At 45.9% G+C, this 18,047-nt stretch overlaps 1 long non-coding RNA gene across 1 annotated transcript; it reads left to right on the forward strand.

The window, feature by feature from the left end:
- The first annotated feature begins 873 nt into the window (after nt 1-873).
- Nucleotides 874-17,251, forward strand: LOC107977818. Its single transcript, XR_003479808.2, has 4 exons — nt 874-990; nt 4,007-4,241; nt 8,778-8,927; nt 16,654-17,251. It is a non-coding gene; the product is annotated as an uncharacterized LOC107977818 (long non-coding RNA).
- The last annotated feature ends 796 nt before the right edge of the window (nt 17,252-18,047 follow it).

Genomic DNA, 18,047 nt, shown 5'->3' on the forward strand with positions numbered 1-18,047 from the left:
CCCCTATCCCATAAGTAGCGAGAAAGAACTCAACTGCTTCATGATGCCTCATTGAACCCTCTGATTGGGAGCCAAAATAAGTCCTTTCTTCCTTCCTCGAGCTTCTTTTGTCAAGGTACTTTTCCACAACAATGGGAATGGAAACTAATACAGTAACTGCCAACCAGACCTTCTGAAATTAGGAGGCAGTGTAGAAAGATGCAAGAACTCCACCCTTGCATGTCTTCAAGTCAGAATAGTGAGTCCCGGGCACTGGGGAAATGGCTGAGTGGATAAGGCCTTTGTGGTATAAGGGTGAGGACCACAGTCTGGATCTCTAGAAGCTACATAAGAGCAAGCAGCTACTTGTAAACTCAGCATGGAGTCAGGAACCAGCAGCCTGCCTAGACTAGACAGCTCCAGGCTCACTGAGAAACCCCCATCAATAGATGAAATAGACATCCAAAGAGAAAGGCACCCAGTATGAACTTTTGGCCTCTACAGGCATACCCCCGCACATACACACACATGCTCCAGCACACACATGCACAGGCCCTTCAGAAAGGATCTCCCTGTACTTCCCCCCTTGCTGCTAGGGATGAGTTCACAGCATCTTCTAGGCAGAGATGCTTCTGCCAGCAGTAGCAGGGCTGCTCAGTCTTACAGACCCAGGAAACTAGTCTGAGGCATCTGTCAGCTATAACAGATTGGCAGGTGGGCCTCCAGGCACCTCTCCAAAAGAGGTCTCCCAGGGGCTAAGGGACACTTGCCCCTCAAGCTACTTTGCTCTGCTGTGATTCAGCTTTTCCTATTCAGAGTTCCTCCCAGTGATTCAGATCCTTGTCCTTGACCCCTCTTTCTTTTGCTTGTGGGTGGGGTGGGGATGGGGGTGGGGAGCAAGGCTAGGGAAGGGGTGAGCCCAGTCTGCAAGCTTCAGATGCCTGGAGAGTGCCATGTGCGGAGCTCAATACGTACTTTCTGAGTGAATAGATGAATGGAAAAAAAAAAGAGGTAAGAATGGAGGAGGAAGGGGTGAGGAGCGTGGGAGGTGAGAGGCAAGGCTGGGGGTGCTAATGGGGAGCAGGCTGTTGGTGGGTTGAGAGCAAGGGCCCACACAGCTCTCAATTAAGTGAACTTGGATACAGAGACAAGGCAGAAAGTGAAAGGGTAATCACTGGCAGGCTGAGTCATTCCATGGCACAATCAGAAGCAATTCTGCTTCTCACTGCTCTGGAGGAATCAAAAGCCACTGTGCCTGGCAGCCTTTTGTGTGCAGGTCGGCAGCATTCTGCTACCAGCTGAGCCTTCCTCCATCCCGGTAGGCAGCTTGTGTTTGTCAGCAGCTGATCGACATCTCTCCTCAGGAATATGATTGCCATCCCAGCCTCCCCCATTTCAAACACAAAGCCCCGGTTACCTGCAAAGCTCAGGCAAATTTACCCTACTGCCGCTGGTGTGGCTGCTCCTACAAAAGCAAGCCAAAAGCATTCTCTTTCACATACATGGCTCTCGGTGCTGTGGGTGCCAAAGTCTAGCAGGGTGGGCAGTACTGGCATGGGGCAGACAGTTGGACAGTTGGACCAAAGAACCGAGATTCTGATCTTAGAGGACGGAATGTGTGAGAGCAAGGAGGGTTGGACAGCTGCCTAGATACTTTGCCACCTCACGTGGACAGACAGAAATGATTTTGAGACCAAGATCAGATTGGGAAGGATCTGAAAGGCCGTGATGAAACAACCGTAGATTTGGGAATGGGGTATGTTGACACCCTGTTAAACGCACCGTGACATTCCCGGCTCTGGGCATTAGAACTGGCATTTGGTCAGCACTTGGCCAATTGGATATTCTCTAGTCTCTATGTAGGCTGGATATGCTTCAAACTCCCTAAGTCCTGAAAGTTAATGACTCCGAGGAGTGCTTCTGTGGGTCTCTTGAAAATTCTGGTTTTTTTCCAGTCACTGTTCTTCCACATGAAGATCCTGTCTACTGACTTACCCCATCCCATTCCACCCCAAAAGCCAGAGGCAAGGAGTCCCTTTCTAATGGCATCCTTTGAATACAGAGATGGTGGGGTCCATCCCGGGCCATCACAGAGGCAACCCCTCCCCAACCTGGGCCTAAGGCCCATCTGGTAGACAAGGCTAAGAGGCCTTGGGAGTTGGCAGGCACGGAAAGAACTTGGCCCCAGGTTGCAGATGAAATGACAGATGGAGAAATATTTTTGTTGGTTTGTTTGTTTTTCTAAGATAGAGTCTTTCTGGGTGTGGTGGTACACACCTTTAAGCCCAGCACTGGAGACAGAGACAGATGGGTACATAACAAGTTCCAGGAAGCCAAGACTACAAAAGTGACATTGTGTCTCCAAGTTAGATAGATAGATAGATAGATAGATAGATAGACAGACAGATAGATGGTAGATAGATGATAGATATATACATAATAGACAGACAGACAGATAGATAAAGACAGTGTCTCATGTAGCTCATACTGACCTTAAACTTCTAGCTTTAAACTCACTGTATAGCTGAGTGTGTCTGATCCCCCTGCTTCTAAATCTCACCTGCTGGGATTATAGGTACTGTGGCCATCACATCTCCTTTGTGTGGTGCTAGGAATTGAACCCAGGACTTCCAGCATTCTAGGCAAGTATTCTACCAGCTGAGCTATATCACCAGCTCTGGAAGAACTCTCTCTCTCTTTCTCTCTCTCTCTCTCTCTCTCTCTCTCTCTCTCTCTCTCTCTCTCTCTCTCTTCGGAGACAGGGTTTCCCTGTGTAACAGTCCTCGCTAACCTAGACTAGCTTTGTAGTTCAGGCTGGCCTAGAACTCACAGAGATCTGTTTGCCTCTGCCTCCCAAGTGTTGGGATTAAAGGTGTGTGCCACCACTGCCCACTCTGGAGGAATTTTTAAGCACAGAAATGCTTCAACATTCCACACTCAGAAGCCATGGCAAGGTCTGCGACTGTCTGAGGCTGTCAGCAAGGCAGAATCGTAGTCAGCACCATAAGCCTGCTTCCTGATTATGTCTGTTTTTAACTTTGGAAGAAAGGGTGGGGGTAGGGATAGCGTTCCATACTGAAAGGTACCATTTTAAAAAAGACTCAGATCAGACTCAAGGTGAGATCACGTGCCTAACCTGCACCCCCAGCAACCTGAGATATCCACTGTCATCATCAGTCACCAGCCCTGATGAAGGCCAGGCAGAAATTTGTAACTTGTAACAAGAGATGAAACAGGAAAAGGTAGAAATCCCTTATGGGATCCTGAGGAGGGCTCTGCCTTAAGCAGGGAGGATAGAAAACTCAATGGTGCGCAAGTGTGGGAGAAGAATGGGGGCATCGAAGAAAGCCGCAGATGAGAGCTGCCTTAAAAGGCTTTGTTTCTCCCTGACTTGCCACTCCCTCATCCCTACCCTATGCTAGCTCCTCCATACCTACTATGGGATGTCTGTGTGTCTGTGAGCGCACTCATGTGCGCTTACACAAGTATTGAGTAAGTATTTTTTGTGGTATGTCTGCCATGTGTGTTTGTTTATGTTGTGCTGTGCCAGGCAGGAGTAAATTGGTGTTCTGGAGTGGGGGAACACAAGAGAGATAACAGGTGAACTACAAAATGAAGGGAGCACTGCAAAGCCACCCCAGCTTCAGTTGCCTGTTAAGTATCGGGTACACCTGAGTATGTTAGAGCGAGTGCTGCATGGCATGGGCCGTTCCAGGTGTGTCTCTACCTGGCTTGAGCGGAAAACCTCTCTCAGTATCATTTGATGTGTCTGGCCAGGGAATGTGATTTCTGTCACTTCTGTCCTGCCTTGCCCCATCCCCTTTCTTCTAGGGCTCACCATTGCTGGAACCAGAGCCTCATATTCAACAAATGGCCCAAGACCCTCTGAACCTGCCTGCTCTACAGTATCCAGTGGGAAAACAAAACCACAAACCTCTTCAGAAGCTCAGGGTATCAGCAGGTTGCCACCCAGCTGCCACCCCAGTCTCTGATTTTGTCCCCTTGGTGCCTGTGAACTTTCCTGCAGGGTTAACAGCTGGCAGAGCCAGAGGCACACGAGGACACCCTGAAAAAGCTTATGGAGATCAGGGACACAAGAGTTACCGGAGCTACACCCCAAGACCTCTGTGCATTTCCAGCCCCAGTGATGCTGTCCTGACATGCCAGCACTGCTTCTTGGTGGCTTTCTGCATGCTCACCTTTCTGCTGGAATGACCTCCTCTGACCCAGTGAGGTTGCTCAGGAAGGTGCGGGGAATGTGGGTGAGTACATTTCCCTCACCATTGCCTTGCTTGGCTGTGTCTGAAGAAAGCAATGTTGCCCTGTGTGAAATCAAATCCCAGATCACAAGCCTCCATTGCCTGGGGACTAGGAAGGGTGGATGACTGGTGCATAGAGGCTGCTCAGAGCTGAGACCCCCAATGCCCACTGACATTGAGACCCATGGTTCAGGTATTTTCTTTGCACCTCTATCACTTTGTTGGCCACAGCCTGAGCAGCTCCTTGGGAGGAGGCATCATGTCTTATTTTCCTCAGGAAATTATAGATAAGTGTGAATTTGAGTTGGATGTCTCTTTAATTATATTTTATCTGAATAACTGACTCCATTAGGACAACAGACAAAGGCTGGGATGCACAATCACCTTACCATGTAGGTCATGGGTCAGTCATGTTTCTTCCAATAATAGCCAAACATGGATGAAGAGGAAGTTTAGCATCACCATTTTTTTTTTCAATAGACAGGGATTCCGTATCACAGACTGGCCTTAATCTTTCTATAAAGCTGAGAATGAGCCTGAATTTGTGATAATCTTGTTCCTACCTCGTGAGTGCTGGACTTACAGAATTATATTACACTATGCCTGGGCTATGCAATACTGGATATCAAATCCAGGGCTTCAATCCTACGAAGCAAGCACTCTACCCACTGAGCTGCTCCTCCACCCCGATAGTAAACATTCTGTCCACTCTAAGAACTCAAGAGACAACCAGGAAGTTAGGTGCCACAGCTAACACATCAGTTGCTCATGAGCGCTCATGTTTGGTCCTTATGTCACCTGTTCCTGCAATGACCCTGGACAGGCATTACTCACCGCATCAGAGACAGGGTTTCTTGAGGCCACAGCTTAAAAAGATGAGTCTAGAAATTGGGATTTCTGGCTCACGGGCCACTGCTCATTCTTTCTGAACCTGTACAGCCTCCTCATAGGACAGCCAAGACGAGAACAGGGCTGGCCTGGCATGATGTGCTTGGTAGGCCAGGCACTACTGACTTCCACCTTCTAGAACCTGTATCATAGCAACTTTTAGAGGGGATAGTTGTATCCTAGGAGGGATTAACTGCAGGAACACTGCATTGTCATAGCATTCCAAGTATTTACCAAACACTTGGAATGCTATGTGTGGTCATCATCGGGATCCTGCCACTACAGCAGTGATCAGGACAGAGTCCTCCTTCACAGATGAAGTTATATGAGAAAAAGGCAGTTGTTTGGCTTCAAGCTCCCATGCAAGGCCATTCTTTCCTCTCAGCTCATCTCCCATTATCCAAGCTATATTCACTATGCTGGCTGCTTTTGATCCATAGTATAAGGAGTCACTGGCACCACTGGGATTCCACTGGATATCTGGGGTAATTTATGACTGTGTCTTCAAAATTTTTTTACTGCTGACAATTTTTTGACGACTGTCCCTCGCATTCAGTTATATTTCTTCTTAGAGCATTGCAAGCCATAATTTAAGACCCTGTGTCCTGTGGGGTCACTGTCTTCCCTCTTTCTTCCCCTTCTATTCCCTGTGAATTCTCTGTAAACCTTTCTTTTCTTCCACCACCCTCCCAGGCTTCTCTCTCTGCTTCCCATGCCTAAGCCCTGGTTTCTCTACTCAGCTTCCCATGCCTAAGCCCTGGGGTTGTTCGGACAACACTTCCACAGGGAAGATGACTATGTGTTTGAAAGGCATGTGCCCCCTCTCTGCTCCTTTTTTCTCTTTTATAATTTGAAATAAGACTTTAGTGTGTAGCCCCAACTAGCCTTGCACCCCTAGTCCTCCAATCTCACCTCTTGAGTACTTGGGATGAGGCTGGGAGTTAAGACTGTCATGTGCTGGCATGTTGGGCTCCCTCTGTTCCTTATAAGAGCATTCATCATCTATCACAGTCCAGTGAAGCTTCTCTTCCTCCCGTCTCCTCTTGCAGTTTCATCCAATACTGAATCCCCAACCTCTATCACAGTTCCTGGCCCAGGGCCTAGTGTTTAGAAGTAGGATTCCATGAGCCAGGGTTTCTCTGTAGAATAGCCCTGTCCTAGAACTTGCTTTTTAGTCCCAGCTGGCCTTCAACTCATGGAGATCCACCTGCCTCTGCCTTCTGAGTACTGGGATTAAAGATGTGCACTACCATGCCTGGTTTATAATGTTTTCATAAAAAAAAAATAAAAGGCCCAATGTGATGGTGCACACCTTTGATCCCAGCACTTGGGAGGCAGAGGCAGAAGCAGAGGCGGGTGGATCTCTGTGAGTTTGAGGCCAGCCTGATCTACATATTGGGTTCCAAGACAGACAGGGCTATTTAGAGAGAGCCTGTCTCAAAACAAAACACCAAATGATTTCATCCTTAACCGCAGCCTAGGGAACACCTTGGAATGTATTCAATGGCTCTAGCACAGCTGTGGCAAACCTGGCATCAGCATGTACTAGATAAGTTTACTAGTTACTTTCATGTTCCTGTGACAGTTGACAAGACTCCTTAGAAGGAAGACAAATTTATTTTGCCTCTCAGTTTTAGTGGGCTCAACCCATCATGACAGGGAAGACATTTATGCCAGTATTTTGCTGGCTTCTCCCCCACACCCAGTCACGAAGGAGGTGCTATTCCCATTCAAAGTGTGTCTTCTTCCTTCTGGAAATCTCCTCACAGACACACAAAAAGGTGTGCCTTGCCATCTCCTGGGTGATATTCCCAGGAGGCTGACAATGAAGCTGACTGTCACAGTAGGCAGTACCAACCAGTGGACCTTGGTAGTGATGTGTTAGGCCTTCCTGCTGTGGATTCACTGACTGACATAACTTTATTGGTGTAGGTGTAGTCATGCATTTGTGTGTGTGCCAAGCTGTGTTCAGGAAAAGGATATAGGATGTACTGAGCACCCTTCTGTCTCAGTTTGCTTGGGGCCTTGGAATTCCTGGGGCATAAGACTTCAGTCCCAAGTAACGACAAACTCACAGTATCCCCGGGGATCTAGAGGGAAGGCCTACACAAGCAGGAAGCTGGGATTTGCAGAAAACAAAATTAAATTAGTCAACAAAATTTGCTGACCTGACCCTTGGCCCTGGGGTAAGGTGATTAAATAAACAGAAAGATCTGGTAGCTGCATGTATGCTTCAGTAGAGCTGCCTCTCGTGACATGATCTTGAGCTTGTTTGTAGACAACACAGAATGTTTTATGGAGAAGTTGGGTGATTCATTAAACTGGGGGCAGGAGGAATAAGTAGTAGTATATGAAGGGGTAGCATCATCCTCATCCTTCTGCCTCAGGCAGAAGCCTCCCTGCAGACATCAAAGGGTGGGGCAGAGGAATGGAAGAGAACCCAAGTAGGTGGCAGAAATCTAAGAAGGTGTGGGAGGGAAGGGAGAGAAAGGGAATCCTCCCAGTGAAAGGAAGACTGAAGAGAGGGTAGAAGATGGAAAGACCTGGTTGGCTACAGATGAATAGCAGGAAAGGGAGGGGCCAGTCTGGGATTCAGAAGAGTGAGTTGATTGTGATGAAGATGAAGCAACCCCAGAGAACCAGAGTCAGGCGGGAAGGGAGGCAGTGCAAGGCCAAAGTGGAGGCATGAGCTGAATGTGACGACAGCATCCTAGTACCACTGCAGCTGGATGCCGAGATGGGGGTCCTTTGTGTGTATGTCACGATGCTGGGGGAGCTGTGACCAGAACAAGACAGTAAAGGGGAAGGTGGAAGACATGAACAGGTGCTATGATAAAAACATGTGAAAATGTCACAGAAAGAAAAATGTTATCTTGTATACTAACTAAAAAATAATTAATTTAAATGGTTTTTAGAGTCAGGATCTCACTCTGTAGTTCTGAGTAGCCTGGAACTCACTATTAAGGCCACCCTAGTCTTGTATTCATAGAGATCTGCCTGACTCTGCCTTCTAAGTGCTGGGATTAAAGTCATATTTCATGACACCAGGGCGCAATTTTAAAAGAAATGATAATCAACATTTTGTTTGGTTTGGTTCTTTTGAGATGGGAAGCTCACTGTTTGGCACTGCCTTGTCTAGAATTCATTATGTAGATCAGGCTGATCTTGAACTCATATTTACCTGCCTCTGCCTCTGAGTGCTGTCACCACACCTGGCAATATTGATGTTTTTTTAAAACCAGCAACATTAAGCAACTACACACACACACACACACACACACACACACACACACACACACACACACTACAGGCTGGAGATCAAACCCAGGTTTTTGTATGAAGCCACAAAATTAAACCTGATAAATGAAAATCTGTTTATGGAAGAAAAGCAAACAAACAAAAATAATGTAATCTTAGGCTAGATTTATGTTGTATGATCGTTAAAAAGGTACAACTGCTTACTTACTAAAGATGTCTCCAATACTGGACGTCAAAACTTAGTGTAAGAATAAGAGACAGGTATTTACTTTTAATGTGACAAACCTTAAAAGATATGATCTAAGAACTGGACCTTTCCTTATGAATCTAACACCCCAGTCACCCCCGGGTACAGTTGTCCTCAAAGCACCCTATCTGTTTCTACCACTACAGAACGAGAGTCTGAAACAGTTTGTCAGCATCCTGGCACCACCCCAGGGTGCTGTCCATACCTACTGCCAACTCTGCCTTGATGCAATCTGGAAATTCTGGTATTGGAGGAGAGCCGGTAGAAGACAATGAAAGCAGAAAGGCTAGCCAACTGTAAGTACTGGCGACTGCCACACTTACCACTATAGCTATACCATTGAGCACAGAGTCTGGCACACAGTTGGAGCTCAACAAATGCTCATTGAGTAAACAGATGAAACTTTGTAGCCAGTAGAAGTTACATTGTAAAACACTGACCCAGTCCCTTCCAGCTGGGAACCCCGGCAACTTCTCTGAAACCACTGCTTAATTTCCCTTTCAGAAATCAGTACTCACTCACAACCCTCCACAGTCTAAGTTATGTTTTGAGTCAGAAATGCATGCTGTCCCATGCTTGGAAGTTTAAACACTTTGTACCTAACTAACGGTGCTGCTTTGGACTGCTATGGAACCTTGGGGTGTGAGGCCTGGCTGATCATGTTAGCCACTACAAGTGGGCCTTTGGAAATCCCGATGTTGAATATTAATTGACAGGATTTAGAATCACCTAGCAGACAAGTGTTTGGGCATGTCTGTGCTGGGTGTTTCCAGATATTCTTTCAAATGAGAAGATCTATCATGAATATAAGTTGTGGTGATATCTTACTTGCACAAATAAAGCCTCTGTAGGTCAGAGAATGGAGCACGCCACTAGCTAACCATAGAGGTCTGGCGGTCTGTACAGACATACAGGAAGTGAGATGGCCCGACAGAGAGAGGATATAAGCAGGCAGAAACAGGAAAATTGTTCTCTTGTCTGCTGAGACGCTAAGGAGGTAAGGTGTGGCAGGGGCTTGCTCATTCTCTCTGATCTCTCAGCATTTTCCTCTGTTATCTGACTCTGGTTTTTTATCATCTAGACCAGTTAAGAACTCCGTTTACAATAGGTGGTACAATTCTGCATCCTGGAATCCTGGACTGCATAAAAAGGTGACCGCTATCTAGCACCAGCGTCCATTGCTCTCTGCTTACTAACTGAGAATATAAGGTTCCCAGCTGCCCCAAGCCTCTACCATGGCAGAATGCACCCTGGAACTGCGAGCCAAAATAAATCTGTTTCCTTTCTAAAGGAGTGATTTTTTTAATTGCCTCTGTCAAGAAGACTCACTAATCCCAGGGTTATGCCAGCCTCCAGCTCTGGTCTGATACTCTACCTAATCCACCAATATAAGCAGCTGCCACCTCGAGCTGCTGGCACTGTGTATGGAACTTCTGTAGCTGCCATGTCCTCCATGATGGACTGTTCCTTCTGAAACCAGAAGCCAAAGTCACTTTCCTTTAAGTTGATGTGTCAGGAATTTTGTCACAGAGCATGTAAAACAGCTTAGTACCTGCTTCTTTCCAGTTCTGTTCAGCCCTTCATCTACCATCAATCCCCCCCATGCCCTCCTGATAACACTATAGCACCTGTAGCACACTCTACCTCCTGGCCTTGCTAAGGCTGTTGGCTCACCTAGAATCTCTTCCATGACTGACCACCAACGTGGACACCTCTAATCCACTCAAAGCCTAGTCTTCTGGCCCATGTCAACATCCTCCCTCTAAGGAAACCTTCCTACTTTTCTTTTCTTTTCTTTTTTTTCTGAGACGGGGTTTCTCTGTGGCTTTGAAGGCTGTCCTGGAACTACCTCTTGTAGACCAGGGCTGGTCTTGAATTCACAGAGCTCCACCTGCCTCTGCCTCCCAAGTGCTGGGATTAAAGGCGTGTGCCACCACTGCCCTGCACCTACCTACTTTTACCTTGCTGCTTTGTCTGATCTTTCTCATTAAACCAGTTGTTTCTAGAACTACTTGTGTTTTTGTTGTTGTTGTTTTGTTTTGTTTTGTTTTAATCCATGTGTCACCCTTTACAAGCCTTTGGAATCCTTTAGATTAACCCTACTTTATTCATCTTCATATACCCAGCTAAACTGTCCATGCAGAGATGGGGGTAGTGGCCTGGAGGGAGAAGAGATGTCAGAGAGGTTCAAAGAGGTTGGTAGAGGAAACATTATTGGGTTGCTATTAAGAAAATAAAACAGTGGCTTCAGAAACTGAACGTTCTTTTCTTAACTCATATATACTGAGAAGCAGAAGTCCCACTAAGATAGGAAGGAGCCCTTATACCATTCTCCTTTGGTAAAAAGACTGCTTCCCTTAGGCACTACCCCCTCAACTAACCCCAGGTTTCACCAGAGAAGACATGGTCACACTTTCCTGCTGTTTTCCATCCTTTCTTTGAAAGAACTAGCCCTGATCTCAGAGCAGTCCCATAATAAGGGTGTGTGCTCCTTCCGGCTTCCATCTGTCCAGTCATCTTGCTAATTGGAGGGACTCTGGTTCCCCCCGAGTGCCTGATTCTGCCAGGCAGAAAAGTCCTCTCTGGTTTTTTTGGATGTAGTTAGTGTTCCTGCTGGCCCCTTCTTGGGAGTTCACTTGTCATTCAGGCCTCATGAAAGGCTCCCTTACAACTACTCATTCACTGTAGTTCATTGTCCCTGCCCATTCATCCACATTCATGGGTATAATTCCCCCAGCAGCCACATGCACAGGGGCGTGCGCACGTGTGTTGAGACCCCATGTCCCCATTAGCACCGAGGACACTTGAATAAAAAGGCAGTGTGGCCTGAATAAAGAACCGCTCCCCCCTCTAATGGATGGCGAGTCTGTTGTACTCAAGTTATTTCAAGAAATAGCAGGAAAATGCGTGGCTGCTGAGCGCTGAGGAGGAGGAGGGGCAGGGCTATCCCGACAGCCAACTTCTTAAAGCACTGTCGTCAGGGACTGGGGTCCAGATACTGCAGCAGGCTCCCATCCTTCCTGAACCAGCCCATTCTGGAGACACACTCCACCCTGCATGACCCTCTCACATTTCCTAGATGCTTCTTCCACTTCCTACACGGACTCCTGCTCCATTCAAGCAGCAGCTCTGCTCTTTTTGTTTTGGTTTGTTGGTTTTATTTATGGGGTGGTACTGGGACCCAGTGCCTTGTGAATGCCACGCAAATGCTCTCGGCTGAGCTAGGTGCCCAGCTCTTCATAACACTTTTAAGATGACTAACAGCACTACAGGAAGCAAAGCAAAACTAAGAGCGTGAAATAGGAAATGAGAAAAATAGCTAAAGGACCGTTTTATTCATCATCTACTACTTGACCACTGAAAGATGACTGCAGGCCACCCCCAGCACCAGCCTTGATTCCCCTGACATTAGGGCTTTTCCCACTGCAGAGTGTTGTTAAGGCCTATTTTAATCCAACCCTTCACGGACGGAGCCTTTCCTGGTTGCCACTGCATAGGCCCAGAAGCCATTGGGTTTCTTAGCAAAGCCCTGCCAGGGCTGCCAAAGCCACTTCATGGACTCAAGAGATTTCAAATGCCCGGTAGGAAGAGGATGGACTCCAGTCTCTGGAAAAGTCCAGCGGACCTGATGGGAAAGGCTTTGTCCATCAGTAGCTGTTTCAGGACTTGCCTGGCTCCTGCTCCAGCAGACACTGGTTGCTGTCTGCTTGCCTGGTGAGAAATACCAGAATGTCTTCTCTCCCAGGATAGATGCTATCAAGAGGGCAGTTGGTCCTTCACAGGGGTGTTTTGTAACTAAAACGACAAAGAGACTTGGGGCTCATACAGAAGTACATTAGAATCCAGATCTGCTTTGACAAAAGACCTTGGGGAAGCCTCTGAACTGTTTCAAACCCAAGTTTTTCCTTTTGTATTTGTATGTTTCTCAGCTTTGGTATCTGGAAAAATTAGACTGGATACTGTCATGCTCCACATTAATAATGTTTGGTCGATACTGGACCACATGTCCAATGAAAGTCTTATTACAGTGGAGCTGAAAAAGTCTTATCACCTAGTAATGTTGTGAAGACGCAGTAAGGCACATCACTGCTGTGGTTTTGGTGACACTACTATATGAAAGTACACACGCACAGCTATATGTGGTTACCTAATGCTTGTTCATAACGACTGTTTTACTTGTTGCGGTGGCCAATCTTCATTGTTAAATTGACAAGTTTATAATCACCTAGGTAGGAAGACAGGCCTTCAATGTGTGTGGTACCACCTGATGAGCTGGGCTCTCAGGAATAGGACGGAGAAAGCTGACTGAGCACCAGCATCCATCTCTGTCTGCCTCCTGACTGCAGATGCCTGTAATCAGCTTTCTCACACACCCAGACCACACCTTCCCTCTCTTTCTTAAGTTGCTTTTATTCAGGTGCTTTGTCACAGCAAGGGCAAAAGTAGCTAATATACTGGCACGTGTGTTGTACAAAGCCTTTATTACTATTTTAGAGTATATGTCTTCTACCTAGAAAGAAAAGGTTTACTGTAAACAACATATAGCAGCCTCATACATCTCTTTATTGCAAGAAGCCATGTGGAATGACTGAGCTGTACTGTTAGGCTTGTATAGGTCACTCTGTAATGAACTCCCCTATAGACAAATGTCTTGACTATGTCCCTGTCAATAGACAATGCCTGAGTATAATGGTTTGTAGATGAAGCTGTCCTGTGTATACAGCAAGTTTAGAACATCCCCAGATGCTGTTTGTACTCACCCATCCCAAGTTGGGACATTTAAAAATGTCTCTACACATTGCCACATAGTCCATGGGTAGCAAAATCCTCCTCAGTTGAAAGCCATTGCTATACCCACCCTGGGTTTCTCCTAAAGATCAGATGACATGCTTGCATATGTAGGTGTCTCACATAGCAACCCATTACACACGGGATGATCCACACATGGTAGTTCATTCAATACTTTAAGTAAAATCTCTGTAAGTTCCCCTTCCATGCTCACTCACCAGGGATAGTCCCTGGAGTGCAGTGTCACAATCCCTAGAGAAGAGCTCTGGGGGAGGTGTCCAAGCCAACTGGTATCCCTAGTGGCTTCCTTAACCTCAAGATGAAGCACAGTAGACATCTTCAAAGGCTCAGGTTTATTTGGAACTTCATGAAGGGAAAAGGGGGTTGTAGTTTTCTATGGTCTAGAATTCTATTGCTGCTGTTTTGGTTTTTTGTTGTTGTTTGTTTTCTTTCTTTCTTTTTGAGGTGCTGGAGCTAGTATTTAGCACAAGCTAAGTACTGAACTATTCTCAGTGCATTTTCACAGTTCTGTTTTCATTTGAGAGAGGGTCTTACTAAATTGCCCAGGCTAGCCTCAGACTCACTTTGCAGTCCAAAAGAACTTGAATTTATGATCCTCTTAATCCAGTTTCCCAGGTAGCTGGGTTTCATTTAGACCAACATACTCATATACTAAAACCAAATCACCAATGGAATGAGGGCCTTTGGGAAGTAGTTAGGTCCCTCAAAAGTGGGATTAGTATCCTTCTAAGAAGAGGCCCCAGAAAGCTGACATATCCCCCCATGACACAGAGACCACGCAAGAAGGCACAGTCTATAAAGCAGAAATTGGAACCTCACCAGACCCTGAATCTGCTGGTGCCTTCATCTCTAACTTCTCAGTCCTCAAAAATTGAAAAAAAAAAAAAAAAAACTGTTACTTAGAAGCCATGGGATCTGTAACCTTATTTTTATTTTTATAGCAGCCCAACCAGAGTAAGACATTACTGGAGGCCCAGACTGCAGCAACTTAGGAGTCTTTTCCAAAGAGATAATCCATTTCTGTCTCAATTCCTTCTCTCCCCATTGCTGTTCTGGGAGGACAAAGAGTTCATGCTAGACAAAATAACAAGGACGGTGTGGAGAAAAGGCTGAGAGTCTGTTGGCATGGCTAGGGAAAGGGAGGAAAGAACTAGGCTCTACAGGCTGTAAGTACAGGCCACAGAGGAGAAGTTTCCTGCCCTGAATGTCTACCATACACCTGGCCTCAGCTGCTGTGACCATCCTACTTGCCCAGACCCAGGCTGCCTCTGTTTACACACAGGGCATGTTGAATCTGGAGGTTCCTTAAGAACTAGAACCAGTGAGAACCTTCCAAGTCAGAACTGATTTCTTCCAGAACAAAACCAACAGAACACTGTCATCCGGAGCCTCTATAGGGACTGGTCTAGGAATCTACTCAAATTTCAAAATTTGCAGATACTCAGATCTCCTCCCTTACTTCTTCCTCTCCCTCCTTTTCCTGTTTAAGGCAAGAATTCTACCAATAAACTACATCCCAGATCTTGGTTCTTTTGAGAACTTGCTATGTAGTCTAGGCTGACCTTTAACTCACAATTGCCTCAGCCTCTCAAGTATTGGGATTACAGAATTATGCCAACACCTGAAGCCTTAAGTCCATGATATAAAGTGGTATATTTTCATAGAACCTATTCACAGTGTCTCCTGTGTTTTAAATCATGTCTACATTAATTGTAACACCCACCAAAATGTAAATGCTATGTGAATAGTTGTTATATTGTATTCCCAGGGAATCACGATTTTTTTTTTTTTTTTTTGGTCTGTACGTGCTCAGTACAGACACACCTGTCTTTCCTTACATACTTTTGATCCAAGATATTGGTTAAACCCACAGATGTAGAACCTGCAGACAGAGAGGGACTTAAAAGAGTCTGAGGGGCTCAACCTTTTTCTTGGGTGTGTGTGTGTGTGTGTGTGTGTGTGTGTGTGTGTGTGTGTGTGTGTGTACATGTGCATGGGTGTACATGAGAGGCAAAGGCTAACTTAGGGTATCATTCCTCAGATGCTGTTTTCTGTTGTTGTTTTGCCCCCCACCCCCACTCAATGTCTCATCAATTAGGCTAGGGCCAGGTGGTCAATTTGCCTCAGTCTCTATCTCCTGGGGCTGGGATAACAAACACATACCACTAGATAGGCTTTTTGTTTTTTATAAACATGAGTGCTAGAGATTGAACACAGGTTCTCATGCTTGCATGGCAAGCCCTTTACCAACCGAGCAGCTCCCTAGTACCCCGACCTCTCTTTCTTAATTTTTAAAAACATTATTATTGTATGCATGTGATGCATGGTGTGTGGGCCTACACAAGTCACAGTGTAAGTGTAGATGTCCAAGGACAACTAGGAGTACATTTTCTCCTTCCACTTTTCTGTGGGTTGCAGGGATCGAACTCAAGGTATCAGTCTTCGTGGCAAGTGCTTTTACCCACCAAACTATCTCACTAGCCCTCAACCTGTCTTTCTTTATGGTGGAACAGCAATGATAATGGGCTTGACCAGGTGACCAGACTTGTTCTACAACACTAGTCACTAACTAGGTATATGGCCTTGACTGAGTCCATTCTCTCTAGGGATTCCTTTGTCATCTGCTCTCAGGCAGGCCAGCAACTACTCCCTAAAGTGCACTGGGTATATCTATAGACCTCAGTGACCCCTTCCACTCTGAGGAGGAAGGAAGGGCTATTGATGAGCACTGACCCACCACCAAGTACAGTCTCCCACTGAGGGTGCAAGGCCATGCCTGAGCACTTGAAAAGGAGTTGACAGATGAAAGGGGTTGAACTGACAGGATGAGCTCGGACCAAGGCCAAGGCCGTCCATCTCAGCAAAGCAGAGCTTAGGGGCCCTTTTAAAAATTCATGAGAGCATATGTGACAGGATCTGGGACCCAAAGCAGCTGAGAGAGAGAGAGCCCAGCAGAGCAGCTACCTGAAGGGGAAGAGTTTGCTGTTTTCTTTTTAATCACAAGATTAGCTGAGAAAGTTAAGAAAAAAAATACTTTTTGCTTTTTTTTTCTTGAGAATAGAGAACCAAGCACTCCAAAGGTGTGTTCTACAGACATGTGTATGCTATATACACTGGCTGGTTGATCTGGACTGGATTCTGGGCACCTGGCCTAACCACATTCAAAGGTCTCCTCAGCATGTGTAACATCTGCCTCTCATCCTCTACTTTCAGGACCACTGCAGTCTTCTGCTCAATGAACAGTGACATCCTAGAAGGTGGCCTACTTGCTCCCCTGCCTGGAAATTTCTGCACAAAGGTCATTCCAAGCATGGATTTCAGCACCCCGTCACTGTTACCAGATAACCTCCATAGTTCATCTCCTCAAGACCCAAGCTACTACCTGATAGTCTCAGAAAAGCTCTCCAGGAAATCATGAATCCATAAGCTGTGGCTGTCTTTTATTTTGAAACGGGGTCTCAATAGGTAGACCTGGCTAGCCTCCCACTATCCATTCTCCCTCCTCCACCTGCTGACTCAGCAGTCAGGACTACAGGTATGAGCTGGATATGTACCTTTAAAAGTGACATGTGAAAGTTATTGTTTGCTTCCTACATGAGAGCTTGTTAGCCAAGTCTCTCAATGCCCTGAGTCTCTATCTTTATCTCTGAAAATGATTTACAGCTTTTACTTGGTGACCCCATAGGCACATCATATGGATCAATGACACCATAAATGTCAAAGAGCTTTGTACACTGTGAAGGGCAGAACTAGTTCATTTGAGTCTCTGGAACCTCCCTCAATGTCCATTCAAGACAGTCTGCACATTGTTTCCCTGCATGGGGATTCTTCTTCATTTACTGGTAAATCCTGACCCACACTCTCACCCATCTCCCCACACCACACCCTCAGTCATTGCCACCAAATCCATATCAAAAAGACTGAAGCTAGGAGGTGGAGGTTACCAGATGTAATCAAGACGGTGTCAGGCTGTGCACAGTAGCACACTCCTGTTATCCCGGCAACTTAGTAGAAGCTGAAGAATCAAGAGTTCAGAACTATCTTCAGATACAGAGTGAATTTGGGTCAGCATGGGAGACACAAAACCCTGTCTCAAAAAAAAAAAGAAAGAAAGAAAGAAAGAAAGAAAACATGATATTTACATATAGTTAGATTGATCAACAGGAAGACATGAATCAAAAACAGAACTCCACACAGTACACCTGATTTATGACGGAGGTGATACTGCCGAGCAGTGGGAAAACAACTGCTGGTATCCATTTGGAAAAAGATTCTATCTCTTTATCATCTATGTATATTTATCATCATCATCATCATTATTAGTTTGGGTGTTTGTGAGACAGGGTCTCATGTAGTAGAAGCTAACCTCAAACTTGCTATGCAGTTAAGATGACCTTGAACTCCTGACCTTGAACTCTGCCTTCCACGTGTTGGGATTACAAATGGTTATGAAACTCATTAAAAAACAAAATAAAAGTCAGGGTCTTCTATAGGTCAGGTTGGCCACAGAGTTACTGTGTAGCCAAATGAGCCTTGAACCTTCCACCTCCCAGGCTTTGAGATTACAGGTATGTTCCAGCACACCTGATGGTGGTGCTAGGAATCAA

Source organism: Cricetulus griseus (genome assembly GCF_003668045.3).
Source record: "Cricetulus griseus strain 17A/GY chromosome 1 unlocalized genomic scaffold, alternate assembly CriGri-PICRH-1.0 chr1_0, whole genome shotgun sequence".
NCBI lineage: Eukaryota > Metazoa > Chordata > Mammalia > Rodentia > Cricetidae > Cricetulus > Cricetulus griseus.